The sequence below is a fragment of the Syzygium oleosum genome, unplaced genomic scaffold, assembly GCF_021117445.2.
Source record: "Syzygium oleosum isolate NSW1041296 unplaced genomic scaffold, Sole_v2.1 Sole_v2.47, whole genome shotgun sequence".
NCBI lineage: Eukaryota > Viridiplantae > Streptophyta > Magnoliopsida > Myrtales > Myrtaceae > Syzygium > Syzygium oleosum.
In genome coordinates, this window is record NW_026607531.1 from 620,233 (window position 1) to 644,619 (window position 24,387).

A 24,387-nucleotide genomic window follows, 5' to 3' on the forward strand; every position below is an offset into this window, starting at 1 on the left:
AAAAAAAAGAAAAAAAGATTAAAAAAATAATAATAAAATTGCCACGTCAGCGTTGGCCGGACGGCTGGCACCGGCCGGCCAAAATTGACCGGAAGAACTGAATTGGCAAGAATTAAAAAGGTTTAGGACTGAATTGACAAACTTAAAAGGTTTAGGACTAAATTGGCCGCCGTACAATAGGTTTATGACTTTTTTGACAATTTTCCCGTGCCCTATGTATTTGAAGACTAAAAAGTGGTCCTCACAAATAGAGTAATGCTCAGCAAATTCGTTCCCTCCCTTTGATAGCCAAACCATATCATCCCATTTTTTCAACTCCACCCTCCAAATTCCACTGTTTGGAACCCACAAACGCACCTTTTTGGGAAGATTCTTGCCATACTTTCTCACAAATTTCTTTGGAATACCCTAATTTTTTTTAACATATGAAGTTATCATTAATACGTAAACAAGCAGTGCCGGATGTATCTTAACATGAACTGACTCGAAGGAAAACGCTTGTGTGCAGTACGCTTCAGCCTTCCAAGCCTTGGTACATCGAAAAGAATTTTCAAGAAAAGTAACTTACAAGCCTTCCAGTTTGAAGTGTCTGAGAGAGTATGATCTTGAAGAAATGAGGTGTCGCCGGTGTAAAACTTCGCCGGCGCCATACATCTTCTCTCCAGAGACGAGAAGTCATCCCTTGAGGAGAGTTGTTTAGTGAGTTGTAACATCCCAACCTTAGATTGTTCTGCGGCTTTATAGGAGCATTTAATTGGAGATGACATTCATTTATGGGACGAAAAGTCCAAAAAACAAATGAATGCTGAAGGAAGCTCATTAAGAAGGGGGACAATGCGGTTGTTGATCGAAATTGTATCAACAATAATGTTGGAGATGCTAAGACTTGTATGTAGCATTAGAGATACGGAGACTCAAATTTATAGAATTGATTTGCAAAGTGAAGTGCAAGATTTTTATCGAATGTTTAAATATGACCCACTTATATCTATGGGGAAAATTATCTAAAAAGTCCTAAACCTTTTGCAATTGTGCCAATTTAGTCCATCCGGGCACTTTTGGCCGGCCGGCGCTGATGTGGCCGCCGACCAGCTGACGTGGCAATATTTTAATTATTATTTTTTTAAAAAAAAAGAATTTCTCTTTCTTTCTTTTTTCTATCTTCCTTGGTCACTGGTCCGGGGAGAGGCTGTGGCCAGCGAGTCTCGCTATCGTGGGGCAAGGTAGAGCCTCGCCGTGGCCGGGCAAGCTCACCCGGCGACGGCGAGGCTCGACCTTGCCCGGCTACGGCCAAGTTCGCCCAGATCTGAGCTCGCCGTCCCCAAGCGAGGTTGAGCCTCGCCGTCGCTGGCAAGCTCGCCCCGCCATGGCGAGGCTCGACCTCGCTAGGCGACGGTGAGGCTCGACCTCGCCAGGCAACGGTGAGGCTCGACCTCGCCAGGCGACGGTGAGGCTCGCCTAGATCTGGCGACGGTGAGGCTCGCCTAGATCTGGCGAGACCTTGCTGTCGCCGGGCGAGGTTGAGCCTCGCCATGGTCGGGCGAGCTCGAGCTCACCCAGTGACGGCGAGCTCAGATCTAGGCGAGCTCAACCTCGCCCAGCCATGGCGAGCTCCGCCCTCACCAGAGCTGGGTGAGGCTCACTCAGTGATGGCGCCTCCCCAATGGCCGGCGAGGTCACCTCGCCGGCGAGCCTCCCCCTGGCTGGACCAGCCAGGGGGAAGAAGGAAAGGAAAAAAAAAGAGAAAGGAAAAAAATAAAAATAAAAAATTGAAAAAAAATTAAAAAAAAAATTATTAAAATATTGCCACGTTAGCCGGCTGGCGGCCACGTCAGTGCTAGCCAGCCAAAAGTGGCTGGATGGACTAAATTAGCACAATTGCAAAAGGTTTAGGACTGAATTGGTAAAAAAAAAGTTTAGGACTGAATTGGCACAACTGCAAAAGATTTAGGACTTTTTAGGTAATTTTCGCTATATCTATGTTAAGATGTGTATAGCTATTGAGACTGAAATCAATAGAATTGATTTGCAAAGTTACGCGTAAGATTGTCATTGAATGTTTGAATATGACCCACTTACTTTCATGCCGAGTAGTTGTGATATCTTAAGCATTAATAAGTAATCAGTGTAATCATCGCCCTTACATATTACTCTTGCTGAGACTTGCCAATGATTCATTTTTCTAAGTTGAAAAGGTGAAAGACTAGTCCTCTTGTGGAAATTCCTCCTTCAAAGTTAATGATGGCTTTTAGTCTCCAATTGCTAAAGTCTCCGAGCTAGGAAATGCAATCTGCGGTATTCACTCAAGGAATTAGTGATTTAGTCAAATTACGAACTCATGAACATTCCAAGATGTAAATATAGATGAATGCCAAGGGGAGAGGAGGATTACCAAGTTGCACAAAAGGAAAAAAAAGAAGAAGAAGAAGTAAAAAAAACCTCAACATTTAATGTCGTTTCTAATTTCCTAGAATATTTTATAGAACAACCAAAAAAAATAAAATTCTCATTAAAAAAGTTTACCTCAATTTTCATTTTCCATTTGGCTAAAACGGTTTCAGGTTTCACTTTGGACAAAAGCTTACCTTCCAAATTAATCTATGAACTCTAATACTGTCTTTGTTAGCCCGTGGGGTTTCTCTTAATTTCTACTAGTTCCACTATAGTTACAACATAAATTGAAATCGTAATCTATTTCAATTCGAATATTATATGCCCATCAATTGTTTGCATTAATCGTGAGACGGAGACAAAAACGACACAACAGGTCACAATGCTTCCAATGCGAGACCAAAATCTTCTTCATTGAACGCAAAATTTGAAGCTCTCCCTTCTTCTCTGTGACTTCGCGTGCTGCTTTCTCTGGCTCGAGGTCTATTGCGCATTCATTGAGATGGAGACGAACGACACACAAGAAGTCACAATGCTTCCATGAGACCAAAATCTTCTTTATGGAGACATTGAAGAGAGAAATGGAAGAAGCTCACAGAACAAATTTCTGGGAACGAAACCTTAATTCGTTGATACACGTAGCAGACAGATGTTGTATCTAATAAGCGCAATAGCATTCCATGAGACCAAAATCTTCTTTATGGAGACATTGAAGGGAGAAATGGAAGAAGCTCATAGAACAAATTTCTTGGAATGAAACCAATAAGCGCAATATATATTATATATATATCCTTATTTCTTCTTATTGTTTTACCATTTTCTCTTAATGCTCGCTCTTTTATTTAGTTTTATTTTATTCGCAACCATAAATCTCTTTTATTTAGATATCGAAACTATTAATAATTTTATTGATTTTATTGATAATTTAAAACAAACCATAGAACTCTATCAGAACTCTTGTTCTGATTCATATTCATCCACTTTCTTCAAAAGAAGACGAACAGAATAGTTTCATTCTTCTCTACTTATAGTCCCTAGACCCTAGGTGACTCTTATGGTATCAGAGCCAAGAGGGAAGATATAGTGACTCTTACTAAAATTCATCTGACAGTTGAGGCGATTTCTTTCGTGGAGATCTTTCTTATGTTCTTTGTGTGTTAGGTGTGGTCCCGGCAGTAAAACCTGTTGAGATAGTGAGACCGTTGGTCAGCATCTGTTAAAGAACAAAGTAGTCTCTTGCGATGAATTTATTAAGAAGATCTGGATCTTCTTCTAATTCTATATCACAAATGTCCTCCGATCAAGGACCATAAATAGAGAAGAAATTAGGCAAGAGTACACCACAAGTGCCATAACTTGTGTACGGCGATCACTTTGGTGCCATAACTTTTTTTCGGATCACTTTGGTACCAAGTCGAAGGAAAATAGATCACTTTAGTGACTCCGACCAAAATTCCGGCCAAAAAGTTGACCTGACATTTATATTTAAAAAAAATGGTCTGACTTGTACACGTGGAAATTACGTGGCTTTTTTTCGAATTTTTTAATTTTTAGAAAAACAATAATAATTAAAATAATAATAATATTATTATTATTATTATAAAATAAAATAAAAAGGTTGCAGCAGCGGTGAGGGCTCCCTCGCCTCTGCTGCCGCCACCGCCGGGAAGGGCCGGCGGTGGTGGGCGCAGTGGTCGGCGAGGTTGCCGGCCCTTCGCCGGGCCCGGCGACCCTCGCCGAACCCGGTGACCCTCACCTCGCCCGGCGGGCGAGGCCACGCCTCGCCGGGAAGGCGAGGCCACGCCTCGCCGTCGCGACCCGGGCGACGGCGAGGTTGGCCTCGCCTTCGCCAGGCGAGGTGGGACCTCGTCGTCGCCTGGGTCGCGACGACGAGGTCTCGCCTCGCCGGATCCGGCCCTCGCCGACCACTACGCCCACCACCGCCGGCCCTTCCCGGCAGTGGTGGCTTGGCGGCAGCAGCGGCGAGAGCTCCCTCACCGCTGCTGCAGGGGTTTTTTTTTATTTAATATAATTTAAAAAAAAAATACACGTCAGCGGGCTAAACGGCGTCGTTTTTTGTTTTTAATGCTGACTGGACCTCTCCGGCGAGCCGTGTCAGCGCCACATCGGATTTCCGGCGAGCCACGTCAGCATTGGCACTAAAATGATCGTTTTTCAAAAAAGTTGGCACTAAAGTGATCCGAAAAAAAGTTATGACACCAAAGTTATCGCCGTACACAAGTTATGGCACTTGTGGTGTACTTTTGCCGAAGAAATTAGTATAGAAGATTTTAATAAATCAATAGAAAACTGGATTATTCCTAAAGTTAAATTTCATGACATTTATGAACACTCTAAATTTAAATTATTTGGGAAAAATGATTACATAATAGTTATGGAAGAAAGAGATGTCCCTCTTTCTTACTCTTTTGCTTCGATACAACTTTTAAATAAAGATTCTATAAAGAAGCATGCCAAGAAATGGATTTACATTCATATAGCACTAGTTCAAGTAGGAGCAAAACCTCTTACCAAAGAAGGATTAAATACCTCCTTACTCCTTGTTTTAAGATGTGCAAAACTTTTAAAATATAACGAATCTATCCTAGGAGCAGTAGAAACTAGTCTCTACGGTGGTCCTATAAATTTTGATAGTCATGCCGAATTTACAGTTGCTCTTAAGGATAAAAATATTTTAAAATCTCTTACTCTTCAAATAAAAACTCACAATTATTCAATAGCCGAAGGATCAATTCCTCTTGCACTTGTTTAAAGAGTTTATTATAAAGTCATGAATTCTGCCTTTGGTAGTAAAGCTTTTAAGCTCACTTCTAAAAGAGAAACAATTCTCATGCAAATTGACATTTCTAGAGCCAATATTACCATTCAAGAACAATTCCTTGGAATCAAATAACCCTTCCTGAACAATGGGAATTAGATAATCAAATCCCCCAGCAAGTTGTTCACAATTCTAATTCCACTAATATCATCCAACATCCTAAAGAAAGAGTGACGATACAATTTTCTAGGAGATCTTACGATATTCCCAGAAGATCTTGTGATATTAGGTCAATTCCTTCATGGCATTCTTCTTCTTCCAGAAGATCAGTAGATCTAAGTCCCAATCTATCCTCCATAATCACTCCAAATACAGGACAGCCAAGTGCTCCTCCTTTTACCAATATTAGTGGCGTATACAATAGTTCAGGTACATCTAGGCTTGTTTATCAACAAGAACAAACCCAGAATACCCCGAACCTACTCCTTTTGAAATGGCAAATCCAGAAATCAATGTCTTAGAAAAAGATTTCGAATCTAATAGGATTCTTTTAAATCAAGAATTTAATTCTTCTAATAATAACCAAATCAGGAATTGGTTTTTTGCAAATTTTAAAGAACAAGCAAAACAGATTAAAGAAGAATATTATAATTATATGAATGAACATGAAATTCAAATGTTCTTTTTTGAATGGTTTGAAGAATACTTTCTTCAAAACAAAGAGATATATGTTTTAAATCAATTCTACAAGTGGGAATTAGATGATGGCCAAATCATAGAATTTAATCATCCCCCACTTAGGCAAATTGACTTTCAACACAGAGAAGTAGAAATGGTAGCTTCCCCTTTTAAAAGATCTTCAAAAATAGAAGGTTTAGGAATAAAAAAGATAATTGAATAGAATAATTATTCAAATCAACATCTTCGTACCATAGCAAAACAATTAGATAGGATAGAATCTTCTGTTTAATTTAATTTCACCCATGTTACTAATAAACCTAATACTTTAAAAACACCTCTTTTTAAAAACTTTGAACTTCCAAAGAACTCTAGCACAGATTTTGTGGGAGCCTTAGAAGAAAGAATAAAAGCTATTTAAGGAAAAACAGTTTATAGGGAAGATTCTAAAGCTTTTATAATTTTAGATACTCCCAAAATAGGAGCCGAAGCTTCCAACCCAATTGTAAAAGATACCCCATAACAACTTAATGTTCTTGAAGAAATTGATAATGAATCAATTCAAAAAATCAATAAAATCATATGGAAAGACTGGCAAAAACTATACTTTTCCAGGGTCACTCCACCCGATATAGCCTTAGAGGAATCATCTTCTAAAATCCAGAATAAATATTCTTCAAGATCAATTTATGAATGGAACATAGACGGTGTCTCTGAACATAATCTTATGAACATACTTAGTCAAATGATTATGCTTGCTAATACCTATAAGACCATCCCGGATACCACAGATTATTATGTTGCCTATCTCATAATAGCAAGCTTTACAGGCCAACTAAAGGGATGGTGGGATAATTATCTTACTGAAGAACAAAGAACACATATTCTTAATGCTTATAAGTTAGATGATTATGGCCAAATAATTATGGATGAAAACAGTCGGCCAATCCAAGATGCTATCAACACTTTGATATTTTCTATACCTCAACATTTCATAGGAGATTCGTCCCATGTTCGTGATAAGGATTTATATCTTTTTATCTAATATGAAATGTAAAAATCTAGGAGAATTTAAAGAATATAAAGGAATTTTCCTACAAAGAGTTTTCTTTAGGGTAGATTGCAACCAACCTTTCTGGAAAGAAAAATTTCTTGTTAGTTTACCAAAATTGATAGGAGAACAAGTTCGCAATAAGATAAGAGAAGAATATGGAGAACAAATTCCATATGTCCTTCTCTCTTATGGTGAATTAACCTCTTATGTCTATAAAATAAGAACACAATTATGTACCAATATACGTTTGCAAAAACAAATCAAAAAGGAAAAGAAGAACTCTAACAAAGGACTAGGAGACTTTTGTGCCCAGTATGATCCCTCTTTCAAAACTATTAAATCTTCAAAACCTAAATGTTCAGGAAAATGTCCTCCAGAACATTAAGTCAAGAAAAATAGGAGAAAAGTCAATATGAAAAAGGATAGAAAAAACATTAGAAAAGGATATAATAAAACTAAAACTTTTAGGAAATCCTTCAAAAATTTTGAATGTTATAATTGTGGTAAGAAAGAACATACTTCCAGATATTGCAAAATAAGTAAAAAAATCAATGAATTAAATTTAGATGGAGAAACTCTCTATCATCTCAGTCAAATGATGGCCGAAAATGATAACAGTTCCTCTAATGAATTTGAAGAAGATGGTCTTCAAGTTAATGACACTGAAACCACTTTCCCTTTCCGAATCAGAAGAATCTGAAAATTCTTTAGAAATAAATGTTTTAACAAAAGAAGAAGAAATCGTTTTACAAACAATTGATCAAATTTCTAACCCAGAAAAAAGGATCAAATATATTAGTGGTCTTCAATCTTCTATAAATCCTAAACAACATTCAAATGTTCCTTATAACGTCTTGAATATTCTCAATAGAGGAAAGAAAATTGTTTCTAGACCCATTTCTATAAATGATCTTAAATAAGAAATCAATCAACGGAAACAAGAAATTCAAAATCTTAAGCTTACCCAAATAGAAATTCAAAAGGAAATCTTAGAAATAAGATCAAAATCTATAAAAGGAAAATAACATATTGAAGAAACCTTGAAACCTCAATCAAATTCTGACCCTAACTCTTCATATCCAAGCTTCTTGCTAATGCTTTTAGAAATAACAACCACGATAAATATCACGATAAGAATTAATAAGGAATTTATTTTAAATACAACAGCACTTTTCGATATAGTAGCAAACCTTAATTGTATTAAAGAAAGTCTTGTACCTACCAATTACTTTCAAAAAACGACTCAATCACTCAAATCAGCATAAGGAAATAAATTACATATTAGCTACAAGATTCCAGAAGCTGAAATTGTGAAAGATAACACCTCCTGTAACACTCCGTTCCTTCTTGTTAAAAATACTAAACAAAATGTCATTCTAGGAACTCCCTTTATAGGCCTCACACAACCTTTTAAAGTTACTAATGATGGGATAGAAACCAAGTTCTTAGAGAAGAAAATAATTTTTGAGTTTATAAGTAAACCACAAACTAGAAACTTAAATACACTTTAGGAACAATCTATTTCTAAAATAAATTGTATTATACAAAACAAAGAAAATCACCTCCAATATGTAAAAGAAGATCTCGAACATAAAAATGTTGAGAAAACCCTTCTAATCTCACAATAAAAAAGAAAATCAATGATCTTGAAAAATATGTAAAGGGGCTTGACAAAGGCCATAGATGGATTTCTTCATGTGACAGATATGATTAGATTTGCCCAGATCAACATATCCTGGAGGCTGGGACATGAACACCGTTTCCTGCAAATCACCATGTAAAAATGCACATTCAACATCCGATTGTCAAAGTAGCCAATTGTGAGAGACCGCAAGAGATAAAATAATTTGAATGGTGGAAGGTTTTACCACAGGACTGAAGGTCTCAATAAAGTCAACACCCGATTGTTAATGGAAACCTTTAGCAACAAGGCGACCTTTGTAGCAACTAATAGAGCATCCGGATTTCATTTAACTCAAAACACCGGTTTGTAGCCTACTACGTTCATAATAGGATCATAAGGGACCAAACACCATGTTTGTTGCGGTTGAAGAGAGGTAAATTCTTGATCTATGGCATGACGCCATTGAGGTTCCTTAACCACTTGGGAGTAACATATTGGTTCGGAGATATGGTTAGTGGTAAGTGTAATCGGAATTGGGTGAAGGGTATAGGAAAGGCCTTTCGTTTGGTAATACCAGACTTAGATCTTATTTGCATTGGGTAAGTGGAAGAAGAAGGGATAGGTTGATTATCAACAGGTGGAGGATGGGGTTGGCCAAAGGTCTGCACGATAGATGAAGAAGGCACCAAGGAGGTGTTGTTGGATGTGAGAATGACTTGTGAAGTGGTGGAGGGATCGCAATGAGCATCCTCGGTTTGAATGACTCCAAAAAAATCGAGACTATGAGGTGGAACATGTGAAGAATGAGTGGGAGTGATATGGAAGTGAGGAAACTGAGTTTCATCAAAGACCACATGACAAGAAATATATACTCGACCAGATAAGAGATCCATACAACGATACCCTTAATGACTGGGGCTATAACCTATAAAACAGCAAGGGGGGTTGATCAAAGTTCTAATTTGTTAGCCTTGTAAGGTTGGAGCCATGGGAAGCAAAGAGAACCAAAGGTTCGTAAGTGTGAATAATCAGAAGGGGTGTGAAATAAAGCTTGATATGAAGAGTAAGTGTGATATTGAAGTATGGGCATGCGGTTAATCAAATAAATGGCTATGGTGAAGGCTTCCAACCAAAATTTAGAAGGCATATGAGCATGGGCCATCATAGCTAAGTCAATTTTGATGACGTGGCGGTGTCTGCGCTCCATAACACCATTTTGTTCTAGTGTGTGGGGGCAAGAATATTCATGTGTAATGCCATATAATTGAAGAAAATTGTTGAAGGTATTACTTGTGAATTCGCCATCACCGTCTGAGCAAAATGTGGTGATGGTATGACGCAAAAGATTTTTAACTTGCTTTTTAAAACGGCAAAAGAACACTACAAGTGCCATAACTTATGTACGGCGCTCACTTTAGTGCCATAACTTTTTTTTGGATCACTTTAGTGCTAAAATTTTTAAAAAACGATCACTTAAGTGCTAAAATTTTTGAAAAACGATCACTTAAGTGCCAACTCCGGTGCCGTACACAATTTTTCGTCGGAAATCTGACGTGGCATTTTTTTTTATTAATTTCTGAAGCTGATGTGGCTCGCCGGAGATTGGCACTTAAGTGATCGTTTTTCAAAAATTTTAGCACTTAAATGTTCGTTTTTCAAAAATTTTAGCACTTAAGTGATCGTTTTTCAAAAATTTTAGCACTAAAGTGATCCAAAAAAAAGTTATGACACTTAAGTGATCGTTTTTCCTCCGACTTGGCACCAAAGTGATCCGAAAAAAAGTTATGGCACCAAAGTGAGCGCCGTACACAAGTTATGGCACTTATAGTGTCCTTTTGCCTTTTTAAAACTAACAAAAATGTCATAAAAGTCGGATTTTAATCTCATAGGAAATAACCATGAATATTGGAAAAATCATCAACAAAGAGAACATAATAGGAATAATTAGAACAAGATAATGTGGGAGCAGGGCCCCATACATCACAATGTAATAATTCTAGAGGACAACTAGAGGTAGAATAAGACTTGGAAAAAGGAAGCTTGTAACTCTTCGCCTGCTGACATGAAGAGCAAATGCAAGATCCTGATTTGTTGGAAATAGAAATGACTGAGAAAATGGCCCGTTGAATGTCATGAGAGGGATGGCCAAGAGAAGCATGCCATTAGTCTGTGGTGATGGAGGAACTTTAATGAGCTTTTGGGGCGGTGGATGATGGTGGAGTGAGAAGTGGGTACAAGCCGTTCTCAACTGGCCCTTGACATAGTATCCTTCCTGTGGCCTTGTCCTTAATACAAAAACCAGAGGGATTGAAGTTAAAGAAACAATTGTTATTTTTGGAAAAACGGTAAACAAAAAATAAATTGTATGAAGCTATGAGATAATGAAAAATAGATTTGAGGTGAAGAGGTGATGAAGAGGATGAAAGGGTAGTGGAACCAACATGTGCAATAGGCATACCGTGGCCATTACCTATCTCAACAGTGTCATTACCATCATAAGCAGTTGAAATTTGGAGATTTTCGAGTTCCGGGGTGAGATGATGAGTGGCTCCGGTGTTGGTGTACAAAGTGTTGGGTGGGTCGAGGCAATGGCAACCATTGTTGCAAGTTTTTTCGGTGGATGGCGGCCTTGATAGGTGTAGTCCATTCGGTGATAACAGTCGATGGCAGTGTAACCCATACAATTGCAGATTTGACATTGTGAACAAACACCCAAATTTTGAGATTTTTGTTGACCTTGGGGTGATGGTCGTTGTTGCACCAATCCAGAGGAGGTAGAGGACTGCTGGCGTGGAGGAAATGTTCCATGAGACGGTGCATGGCCGCGGCACCAAGAGAATTGACGAGAGTTGTTGGGCCTGAAAGGTTTGGAAGCCACCAATGCAGTAGACTGAGCTGAAACCACATGTGGTGTATCTTCAGTCAAAGAGAGATCCTCACAGATAAACAGGGTATGAAGTTCTTCATTAGATAGGGTCGATGTCCTAGCGTGAATACGAACCTAGGAACAGAATTGTCGATATGATGGTGGTAGCCCATCGAGGATGTGAATAAGCCAATCATCCTCACTTAGAGGAGAGCCACAGGCTGCCAATTGGTCAGAAATAACCTTAAATTGCTGGAGATAATTAGCCATAAATTGATGCCCTTCTTGAGTCGAGTAAGCAACCATTTGAGGGACACCACCTGGGCAGGTGCTGTAGAAGCATATCTATTATTGAGCAGATCCCATGCTTACTTGGCAGAAGTAAGTCTGACGATATATGAAAGAGCAGAGTCACTTAATGTGGCATTGATCCACGATAACAGCAGCTGGTTTTTTTCAAACCAAGTTGGATATGTGGGATCATTAGATGAAGGTGGAGGAATAGAGCCATCAACATGATGCATCAAGCGATGATCACACAAAATAGGCATGAACAAGGATTTCCAAAGGAGATAATTGGAGGCATTCAGTTTGATTGGGATAAGGCTAGAAATGTTTGAAATCACAATAGGTGGGGACTGAACTGGGGTATTGATAACGCTAGTAGCTTCAGAATTGTTGGAGGCAGCCATGAGGAAGAAGAAGTAGGATCACAAATAATGCTATTACGCAGAATGCTATGATACTATAAAGAAAGTAAAATAAGCTTTGAATTTTTTATTTTCCTTGTTCTTCTATTGATGTACATCATACGTTTAAATAGATACATAGTTACATGATGATAGCAAAATTGATTCCTTAAATCAAGGAAAGTGTCCTCAAATTGAGAAAAGAATTTTAAATTCAAATCGACGAAATTATCTTAAAAGATTTTAGGACGATATGTTATCAGAATATGCCACCCCCATTACAAGAATTGGATTGTCTATTATCCTTTGGGTAGGTGGTGAGGACGGACTCCTTGAGGACATAGGTGCCGCACTCGCGATCGAGGGGATGGCGCTGAAGTTGAAGTAGTCGCTGGGCCTGCAGAAGGTGCCTGAGAAACTTGCGGAACTTGGAGTGTTGCTTCTGAGTGGAGAGGACTTGCTCTTCCGCATCCAGCCGAAGAGGCTGACGAGTGTCGCCGGGCATTCTTAATGGCGACGAGAAGAGTCTCACCGGGGTTTCGTTGGCACTGTGTATCGATCGAGCGAGAGTTTTCAGATACGGGATGAGATTTGGGGAAGACGATGAAATGATTCGGGTTTTTAACCGCCTAAAGGGCGAAAACTTCCCGGAGCACAGGTCGGGTTGGGTCGGGGGTATTATAAAATCATGAAATGGATTGCCTTTTTCTTTTAAAAAAAAATAGATTATAGACGCAGGATCCAAAATTCTTTACCAAAAAAAGAGAGCATCTCTATTAATATCATCAGAAATAGAATGGGACTCGTTGTATTTGTGATAATAAACTAACTTAAGCATCTTTTATTGAGAAAAAAAGGAGAATTGCAACTTGAAAATTTGCTTATTATGAAAATTTTATTGAAAATGCAAATGGTTTCTGTTATTGACATTTACTCGTAGCGAATATTAGATACAGTTCTTTACCAAAAAAAAAAAGAATATTAGATACAGTAGATCTAATCACATAAATGACATGTGAAAATATTATGTAAATTTGAATTTTTTTTCCTTTACCATTAACTGCCATAATGTACATGTATGTACATATCATCACATGGGCAACCGACTGATAAATCGGTCGAGCTAATACATTATTAGTGTGCTTTTTATTGCCTACTTAATTACTTTTTGTTTTGACGGGCTGGGCTAACCGATCACATTTACTTTAAAAGTGGTTGCTTTTTATTCTTTAAAATCTTCCGAGTAGTGTTTTCAGTTTTTTCGAAACGTGTGTAGAAGAAATAGTCACCTATTTCTGAGTTTTAAATTTCTTTTCTTGTTGCAAATTGGTTTGGAGATGACTCACACTTTCAAACCTTTCCTTTTATTTTATTTTATTTTTAATTTATGCCATTATTCTTATTTAGTATGAAACACTTTTAGATATATCAAAAATAAATGCATAGTTACCAACAATTACAAAAAAAAATTATTGTTTATTTTTTATTTTTTGTAGTTTATAAAAAAAACTAAAAGAATTTTTCGTTGAGGACTGCTTTAATACAAAACTCGTATGTTCTTACCAAAAGGGCCAAAAGCACATTAATGGGGATTGAACCGGAACCTGAACCTGAACCTGAGGACGTCGTTGAGCAAACCTTCATATAATGGGGAACTCCAATGGCTTCGAGATTGCCAATAGATCCGTTAAAATAGGTCATAAACTAATTTCTTAACCCATATATTAGTAAATGGATTATAAATGGGTATATGTATAATATAAATGTTAAATGGGTCATAAATGGGTCGTAAATGGACCATGAATGGAATTACAACTTATTTAGGGCGCGAATGACAACCATTCTGTTCCAAAAACAATTCCTAAAACAGAAATAGATTTTTCTATTTCTGTTCCCAGGACGAGTTTCTGAGAAAGGAAACCCGTTTGATAACGACCAAAAATTTCTATTTCTGGAACAGAAACCCATTTGATAACAGCACAAAATTTCTATTTCCTAGAATAGAAACCCGTTTGATAACAACACAAATTTCTATTTCCCAGAATAGAAATCCATTTTTTTAGAACCCCTTTTGGGGGTTAAGACCCTTTTAGGGTTTTTAGGGGTTAAAACCCCTTTTAAATCCCTAAACTAAGGAGTCTTCAAAAATACCATTTGGGCACATCAAAAAATTTAAATTTCACTGAAAGTGGGTGGCCATAGGTATTCTAAGCCATCCTGCGAAGTTTTGAAATTTTTGAATTTTTGAATTTTTTTAAATTCACCAAATTTCCTATATTCCTGAAATCTGACTTTTTTTTAATTTTTTGAACAGTTTTACGAATTTTTCTGGAATTTTTCAATTTTTATGGATTTTCTGAAAAAAAATTTTGAGACTTTTAGAAATTTTCCGGATTTTCTAAAAAAAATTTATGAATTTTTTAAATTTTTATTTTTTCTGATTTTTCTATTTTTTTGATTTTTTATTTTATTTTCCCGCCGGGAATGAACCGGATTGAACCGGTTCGAATCGGTTTGACCAGGTTAGATCGGGGACAAATTTAGGAAGAGATGTGTTTTGAAGAGAGAAAATAGGTTCTTTTAAAAATGGTTTTCATTTCTTGTCCAGAAACAGAAAACCTACTTTTTTTTTGCTCTGATTTTTGGTCCAAAATCAGTTCTTGAACAAAAAGTTGTTCCAGAAATAGAAAAATGGAATTGAGTTACCAAACGGGTTTCTGTTCCAAATCCATTTCCGGGAACAGAAAACTAGTTCTAGACAGAAATAGAATGGTTATTATTCGCACCCTTAGGGTGCGTTTGGTTCAGGGAAAGTGTTTTTTGGGAATATGTTTTCTAGACTTTCACTTGTTTGGTTCGTCGAAAATGATTAGTCAACCGAAAACACTTTCCGATCAAGGAAAATATTCATATATAAAATTAGGAAAGCAAATTCCTAATCTAAGAAAGTGAAAACACTTTCCGAAATTACTTTCCTTGACTTTTTAAATATTTTATTCTTTTCTTTTTTTTTCTTTTTCTTTTTTACTTTAAAAATAAAATTATTGAAAAATTCAAAATTATTTTTTTGCTTGAGATAAAATCGTGGGATTGAAGTCATTTTCCAAATGAGATCCAAACGCCAGAAAATATTTTCGATCACATATCACCAAACAAAGGAAAACTAACTATTTTCCTGAAAAATGATTTTCTGAAAAACATTTCCAAAAACATTACGTTTTCCGTAAAATAAACGCACCCTTAAATTCAACTTATCTTTCTCACCTATACTCAATCTCGTGCTCACTCACTCCGCACTCTTATGTTAGTGTAGATATAGTTTTTCTAGATTTAGTTAAATATGAAAGCGTTTTAGCAATATGGGTAGGTTGGGTCGGGTCTGATATGGGTCAAAAAAATTGCATTGAGCATAAATGGGTCATAAACAGGTCAATGGGTCAATTTGGGTTAGACCATTTTTTACCCTACCCTAGACCTATTAAAATGAGTTACAAACCCATTTCTTAACCCATATATTAGTAAATGGGTTAGTTATATTTAGTAAATGGGCCATAAATGGATATATGTATAATATATGTGTTAAATGGGTTATAAATGGGTTTACAACTTATTTAAACTTAACTTATCTTTCTTGCCCCCACTCAATCATGTGCTCACTCACTCCGCACTGTCATATTAGTTTAGGTATAGTTTTCCTAGATTTAGTTAAATATGAAAGTGTTTTAGCAAATTTAGGTAGGGGTCGAGTATGGGCCGAGTATGGATTTGGTTGGATATGGGTCAAGAAAATTGCATTGGGCATAAATGGGTCATCAACGAGTTAATGGATTAATTTGGGTCGGACCATTTTTTACCAGTAAAAGGACACTACAAGTGCCATAAGTTGTGTACGGAGGTCACTTTGGTGCCATAACTTTTTTTCGGATCACTTTGGTGCCAAGTCGGAGGAAAAGAGATCACTTAAGTGCCAATTTGGCTGGAAATCCGACGTGGCATTTTTTATTAATTTCTGACGCCGATGTGGCTCGCCGGAGGATGAGTCAGCGTGTACAATCAGTATTTTTTATTTTAAATAATTTTTTTCCTTTTTTTTCCTCTTCTTTCCTTTTTCCTTTCTTTTCTTTTTTTTTTTTTTCTCCTCTCGCCACCGGCTGTCACTGTGGTCGGCCGGCCACTGGCGGGCTGAAGCCGAGGAAGGGCTGGGCGAGGCGGCCTTGCCCATGGCCGGGCAGGTGGGCGGCCTCGCCAGATCCGGGCGGGAGACCTGCCGTGGCGACAGCGAGGCCGCCCTCGCCGACCATGGGCGAGGCGGCCTCGCCGGCCGCTCTGGCGAGGGTTGCCCGGGCATTCGCCTCAGAGCCGGCGAGGCCGCCCTTTGCCCATGGCCGGAGAGGGTCGCCTCGCCTAGATCTGGTGAGGCCGCCCCTCGTCAACCATGGGCAAGGCCACCCTCGCCCAGCCCTTCCCGGGCTTCACCGGTGGCCGGGCCGGCCACCGGTGAGGGGAGAAAAGACAAAAAAGAAAAGAAAGGAAAAAGGAAAAAATTATTTAAAATAAAAAATGCTGACTATACACGCTGACTCATCCTACGGCGAGCCACGTCAGCGTCAGAAATTAATAAAAAAATGCCACATCGGATTTCTGGCCAAATTGGTACTTAAGAAATCTCTTTTTCTCCGACTTGGCACCAAAGTGATCCGAAAAAAAGTTATAGCACCAAAGTGTCCTCCGTACACAACTTATAGCACTTGTAGTGTCCTTTTGCCATTTTTTACCCGACCCGACCCACCCATTTAACAGGTCTAAAGCCAGTGATGTGGGATTATTTGAGATTGAGATAAATACTTATCTAGGCATATTGTTTGGTAAAATGTAAATATATTTGTTATTTCTTTGCTAAGGGGCGGCCATCAAACTCTTTTCAGCATCCTGGGATGGATGAATTGAACGAGGGTGGTTCCGGCTAAATGCATTCAGAACTACAGCTTATTTACATCTTATGTCCATATAATATGCTCGACACTATTGCACAGTCCATTTATTTGGATTTGCACGGTAAAGAAGAATGAGGTAATCGATAACAACTTCCGTGCTACTCTCTGTGGTTACTTGGTGAACTCGAATGCTCGAGTGTGCAAGAGAGATATTGACTGAGGAGTACTGGCCTGATTGTAATGCTGGCTTTTACGCAGCATGTCAGGGATCGTGGTTTACAGCTACAAAAGGCTATGAAGGAAGGAGTGCGCCTAGATAAGTATTGTCTAGGTAATGGTTGCCTCCATTGTATACTCTGTGCTTCAATCTTGCTTTAGTTGATCTGTGCTCCCTGCCTTTAACTTCAACCTGCTTTGATTCACAACTGACATGATCTAGTTGTAAGTGGTAGACTAGACACCAAGAACCACCAAACCTCATGCACATGTGGTAGTTACTTCAATGGCACTGGTTGAATGATAGCAGTGAAGTCCAAGTTTGGTGATCGATATCATCCTCTCTCTGTACAATCCGTACGTGGAACTAGAGCCTTCATCTTTTGTTACGTCCAGGAAGAATATGTTGATGTAACGGTGCACCATATGCTTGGTACAATTGAGTTGTCGTTGAGAAGGTAATCTTCCGTGAACCTCGCAGTGGCCATGGCTTCATTCAGTAAAATTCTACTAGTCATCCCTTGGACCTTCTACCAGGACTCTTAACCTTTCCTTACAGGGATGACCAAAGGAAGCTCAAGGCACCCAAAAAGAGACAAAGGGAGTTCAAAATGCTCTTATGTGATGCCGCAAGGCCTTTCCTAACGGGACGAACAGACAGATTCGTGGATGAGACAACTGTTTCTCCCATCGGGCTTGAACGTCGAAGCTTACGATGACGTTTGTCTGCAACGCCTTGATTGGAAGAACCCCGGAATCGATTCTCTCGAGGAACCAACTAACAGTAGCGTGGTCATTCTTCAGTCCTTGTTCGTTTTTTACGAGGACCCGGATGGAGCAGAGTGAAACTTCTCTTGCATGGGTAAAGTTTCTCATTTGCACAGCCGCGATTTAGATTGACTTTTCCCATGATAGCACTGGCTATATCAGGATCCTAGATATTACTTGATTTCAACTCTCTTTCTTTTTGTTGGTTACCAAAAAAAAAAAAATCTCTTTCTTTTTGTCTATATCTTCTACTGAGACAAACATTGAGGACCAAATGTAAGCATAAATACTAGGATCGGCGTACAGAGTATTAAAGCTTAATTCAAGTTTTGGGCTTGGCTGCAGAAAACCACTTCTCACTTCATTATTTTTGGCCCAAGCATAGAGTTTGTCAGTTCGAGCCACTGAAATTGCTACTTGAGGTTGACGGCGACAACTAATTTATTGAAAGAACAATAGGAAGAATCTCATCATCCTGCTCAGTCTGAATATCCTCACGAGAGATTAATGTCATTTTTTGCACTCATCAGTCTCCCCCCTTGCTCCTTGCTTTTGACTTTCGTTCTTGCAAAAGACCATGCCACAACACAAGCGAAACCATGAGCGTTACTGCACACATGCCAGCTTATCGACAGACATAGAGATTAACATGTATTAATCGACATTGGTATTTACCAATGCCACATATCCAGTTATTGAAATATGATTACGGATAGTCGGTAGCCACTGATTTAAGCATCAACGATGAATAATTATCAGAGACATTGAAACACCATTTTGAAACTTAAAATCGGCGAGATAGTTGGGTCAAGGACATGCATTTTAGAGGGAACATTTATCACTTGAAAACAATATAATGGGACAACCATAGTTACAAGGAAAAAGATCACGGAGCAGTTCACACACATCTGAGGTACCTAGCCAGGCGGGCTCCGGGCAAGGAGTCTGCCTCTGGGCCGACAAGCAAGGCCTCCAGTCACTTCAATCTGATGTTGGGCACGAACTCAAGATATTATTTCAACATTATCAATAATGTTCGCAGATGAAATGTACTGACGTTTTGTAGTTGCTACTGCTTCAGGAAAAATTTATCTCTGTTCAGCCAGTCACTAGTTCAGTCTGATCATCCATTGTTCACGTGGAAAGCCCGTCCACCTGCTGCTGAAGATCAGAAAGGTAGCTTTTATTCTTTAAAGAATCATTACATGTTATTAACGGCTTTGTGGAGAAGATTTGCAACATGACACTGATAATTATGCCCTCAGCCCTTTTAATTTCAACTGAGGTTTGTCCTAAAAGATAAGTTTTTTGTAACTCTTTGTTTAGACAATAGCGTGTTGCTAAGCTGATGGTGACTATTTTTTTCTTTTGGAAAACTTACGCTTGAACTATACGATTTACCATTCATTTTACACTTTATCTCCTCCTGTTGTATGGAGAAAAAAGATGAGTTTTTAGTGTGCTTGCGATATCACTGTCTTAATTCTTCGGTTGACGACCGTTAACTAAAAATGCATACATAAATGCATCAAATTGCTATTACAGATGGTAGAAAGTCTATAATCGCAGCTATTTCCAACGAAGCACTTCTTATAGGAAAAATTGTTTTTTTTGTCGAAATAGGAAATTTGTTATTTCAATCAGAACTTTATTACACAGACTCTAAACGGATTCTAATGTAGTCCTAAACCTTTCAATTTTTCTAATATAGTCTTAAACCTTTGTATTTCTTGTGTTTTGGATTGATCTTGGGCCACGATGGGCTCTCTCTCTCTCTAGATGAACTGAAGCAAAGCCGATAAATGGGGCGACCAAGTAATTTCGTATATGGTAAACAGAGGAAATGACTGTTTGGCCTTTTAGTTCTCAAGTAGTCCACTTAGATAAGCGTAGCTGCATTATCTCATGAAATTTTTTTCATAAATGTGGACAAAAAGGTTCTTTGTTTCCCAGGATAGATTATGGATAATGATTGTGGCTTTACGTCATGAATTTGTTTCTACACAAAACTCAGGCCATTCTTCGGGATCAAATCATATCACGCATTGGCAGGCTATATCAAGAACAGAAAATCACTGATGAATGATCTGACAGAAAAGAAATAAGAATAGAAGCTATGCAAAAGCAAAGAGCAGAAAGAAATTTTGTGCCAATGCAAAACGATCAAGATACAGAGGCTGAACTATTTCCCTGGCTAGTGAAAAAAGACACCAATCCTACATGCCGCTTCAGAAAAAAGTTCATTATCACAGTCAGAACTGGAAGTTGGTCCACATTACTCAGAATCAAAATCTGAAGACACGGATGAGAAGATGAAGATCGAAGCAAGTCCAGAATATCATAAGAGAGAAGCATTGGAAGGTGCAGTATTGCAAATGGGAAACACTGCAGAGCCAGAGGTTGAACACTTATCCTTGGAAGCAAATAAAGACACTGCTCCTGAGGAAAGTCATTCATATCCCTTGGAACAAGAATCTGAGGTTGATTCGTAATGCTCGGGACCAGAACATGACGTTGGAGATAAAAAGGTCAGGACAGAAGCTAGTCCAGAATATCATGAGATTATGCACATCCCAGAAATGCAAAAGGAAAATTTTCCACACATCACTTTGGATGATAACGATGCCTCGATTGATATGTTAATCGGTGGTGAAAAACAAGAGGGGAGACCATCACTACGATGCGATGCCATTAACCATGATTCTATACTTGACCATCTCATCATGTCCATTGGAAAATCTAACATTACAAATATTAGAATACATGGCAAAAATGAGGTTGGAAAAGCTATGGTCATTGAAGCGTTGAAGGAATCCACAATTTTGAGGAATCTATTTGATAGAGTCATCTGTGTTACTGTTCATCTGGAGTCTGAACTCTGACATGAAAAGGTGCATGTGAAGATTGCTGGACAAAAATTTTCTAATTTAACTAAAGCCGATGCAGTTGAAATGCCACATTCAGTGGTAAATGCATGGAAGGGTTCAAGTTTTTACTCTTCTTGTTGGCATTAATCAACCCTTGAAGTTGGAGACAATGAGAATTTCTGATACAACACCACCAATTGGTAGCAAGGTAGTCTTTGTGAATGGATCAGGACAGTTGTGTGATGAAATCGAAGTGGACAAGAAAATATGTTTGGACGATCTCTTGTTCTGGGAATTATTTCGTCAGAATGTGGTTGAAGTTGTTCATTCAACTAATGTTCAAGTCCTAGCTAGGGAAATAGTTAGGATGTGCAGTCACTATTCGCATGCTGTTATTCTAGTGGCAAAGGCACTGCAAAATGTTAATTTCATTTAATCGAAACATGCGCTTGGACGGTTCGACCTGCAAGTCATGAAGCAGGTATAGAAGCTCTTGTGGTTAATGTATCAAATTTGGCATTGCCCAACTAAAAGATGATAAAACTAGAAGATGCTTGAAAAATCTTGCTCTTTGTAACAATTCCCAAGAGATAGCAGCTGAGACTGCCAGAGGCCTATGGGTCAGGGATGGTATGGTAGACACCCATGATGATGGCCAAAAAATTCTAAAAGATCTTGTCAATGCTAACCTGCTCGAAGTTGATGAGAATGATCAATTTGTGAAGTTTCAAGATCTGGATCAGCATATATTAGTGAACTTAATTTTTCAACTCGAGGAAAGTCGTGTGTTTCTTATGCGGGGTGGCTTGGATTTCACAGAGCCACCAGAGGTTGAGGAATGGGAGAGTGCAAAAGAGGCATGTTTGATGCAAACCAGGATTTCTGAGCTGTTGGACGAACCAAGGTGCCCTTCAAATGAGTCTAAAATAGCGATTCCTCATGGGGTAATATCTTCTCTGTTACACTTGGAAGAACTGAATCTCGATGTGGATGCCGATGATGAATGGTGGTATACATGTGCTGAAGGTGTAGTATCTAAAGTTTGCAACTTGAAAAGGTTAAGCACTATCAAGTTCTCCTTTCCTACATTGGAACTTTTGAGGCAGTTTAATCAGCTTAGGAAATCAATGGAGCATCCATATTTAGCTCAAATTAGACTTCTCGTTGGCAATCATGCTAACCGCATCATGAATCGGCTACCATCAGATATTGAATTCAGGCTGGAACAGTGCAACCGATACCTGAGGTACATAACTGGTGACGGTGTCTTCACAGATAAAGGACATCCTGCAACAATCAGATGGCTTTCTTAGAAAGGCACGCTAATCTCAAGAAGCTGTCTGAACTAGGGATAGATAGCATGGGGCAACTCAAATGCTGTGTTCTAGGGCAGTGTAATAAGCTTGAAGTGCTTAGATGCACCTGATACCATGCATCAAGAGGCTTTGACTGAATCTCACTGCAAAAGCATCTGTTTTGAATCAATCAAATTTCTGTATATGTACTACATGAGAAACTTGAGGAACATTTGGAAGGTCTCAGTGCGGAAGGATGTTTATCTTCTCTCAAGTTATTGACATTGTGCAAATGCCCTGAGTTGACAGTTATTTTCTCCCATGAGATGCTTGGTAATCTCAACAATTTGGAGGAGGTCACAATTGAGGCCTGCCCAGCCATCAAAAGCCTACTTAACAGCCAAACTTCTACTGGCACAGTCCGTAAGACGTCTTATTTCCTCCCTATTTTGTGGAAGCTGTCCCTCCATTAGTACCTGAACTTTCCAGTATGCCCTGTGGGCTACAGATCGCACCGAGGTTAGAAAGGTTGAGTTTTTACGGCCCGAGTCTCAAGTCTCTTTCAACCGATGAAGTTTCCAACGAGCATTTGAAGAAAATCAGGGGGAAGAGGGGTTGGTGGAAGGACTTGGAATGGCGTGGCCAAAAGCCAGAACACTTGGATAGTATTTTCATCCCAATTGACAAATGCGACGTCCCTTAACTCTGTGCGCTCGCATGTGATTCTGACTGTTGGAACTGCCTAACAAGTAAGTGGGAACTTCGGTTGCTTAATGACTATTGTATCGAATCAATAGCGCTAGTTTAACTTTGATAACTCTTGCCTCCCTAATGGCAAGCCTTACTAGCCGATTTTTCTGTGGTTTATGAGTTTCCTTCCTCTGTATCTTTCCTGTCGTTCAAAGAGAGGACCGTGAGATAAAGAATGACTGGGCAGGGCTTGAATGGCCATCATCAGGATGGTTTAAGTATCGATCAATTGTGGAATAGGAGATTTGCACTTGAAGGAATTCTTTCCCTGTTTGTTGGATTTTGCTAGAAGCAGTCGACGTGGATATTAGAATGCCAACCCTTGGTATGGCGCAGCACGGACGCAAACGAACTTTCGATTATGCTTGTCCAGCTGAATTGGTTAGAAGCCCGCATTCCATAACACGCCATCAAAGCAAATATTAATTCAAAGAGCCAGCTGGCAACTTGTTAGTGCATTGACACCGCGTCATAACAATACAATTAAAACATAAGGCCTACTCAATAAAATGCCTAAACAAGCTCATTGAACCTAAAAGTCATAACAACACACATGACCCAAGAAACCAAATCAATGAAATGTTTGAAGAGCTCATCGATCGTGAGTTTCCGACGGACAAAGTTTAAGTGGAGTTCATGACACGCGACGACAATTGATTAACTCAAAACATAAAAGGAAGTTGAAGTATAAGTCAAGAAGGATCCATCAACCAAGGAAGAACTGCATCTAAAGGATTTGGAGCGGTTACAAGTCATCCATGAAGTAGGGCACAAGTCAAAAGATACTTAGAGATTCTTACGAAGGAAGATTATGATGCATAATGGAATGACTCGTTAAAGACGCGGGAAGAATCAAGGATGACACCAATCAAGAAGCATCAGATTTTCGAAGATTATTCAGGATTAGATTTTGCTTTAGTTTTGAATTTCAAATACGAAGCCAATTAAATTTCCTAGGTTTAGTTATTTGTCTTTAATTATAAAATCTTCCAGTCAAGTCCTGTAAGCTTTTTACGTTCTCTATGCACTTCATGATTTTCCATTGAGAAGTTTATTGTTCAAATCCAATCATCAAGCAAGCATGCACCCACAAAATTAAAGCCAGCTCTTTTCCTAATTCAACAAAAGATCCTCGCAATTTCCTTATTTGTTTTCAATTAATGGTCCACTCTTTTGTTTACGCAATTCGAATCTTACAAAGTCCTTGAGACTGCTTAAGGCATATTAGAATCGATTAACTTTTAATTTGAAGTTGGATTTGATGCTTTAATATGGCATCGATGGATTGCTACAAGACTTTAGTTATTAAAACTATTGAATTTCTAGAGACCACAGCTTTGACAAAACGCACGAACGCATCTCTCCTTAGGATGGAAGACCATCACCCAATCCATTGCCGAAAGTGTACAAGAAGATCACTTTGTTCAATTGACTCGGATTATCTTAGAAAATTTAGGAAAAAACCTTGAAGTGCTA

General features: G+C 38.7%; 1 pseudogene; it reads left to right on the plus strand.

The window, feature by feature from the left end:
• Positions 1–1,603: 1,603 nt before the first annotated feature.
• On the plus strand, positions 1,604–22,864 carry LOC115688002 (putative disease resistance protein At4g10780; annotated as a pseudogene).
• The last annotated feature ends 1,523 nt before the right edge of the window (positions 22,865–24,387 follow it).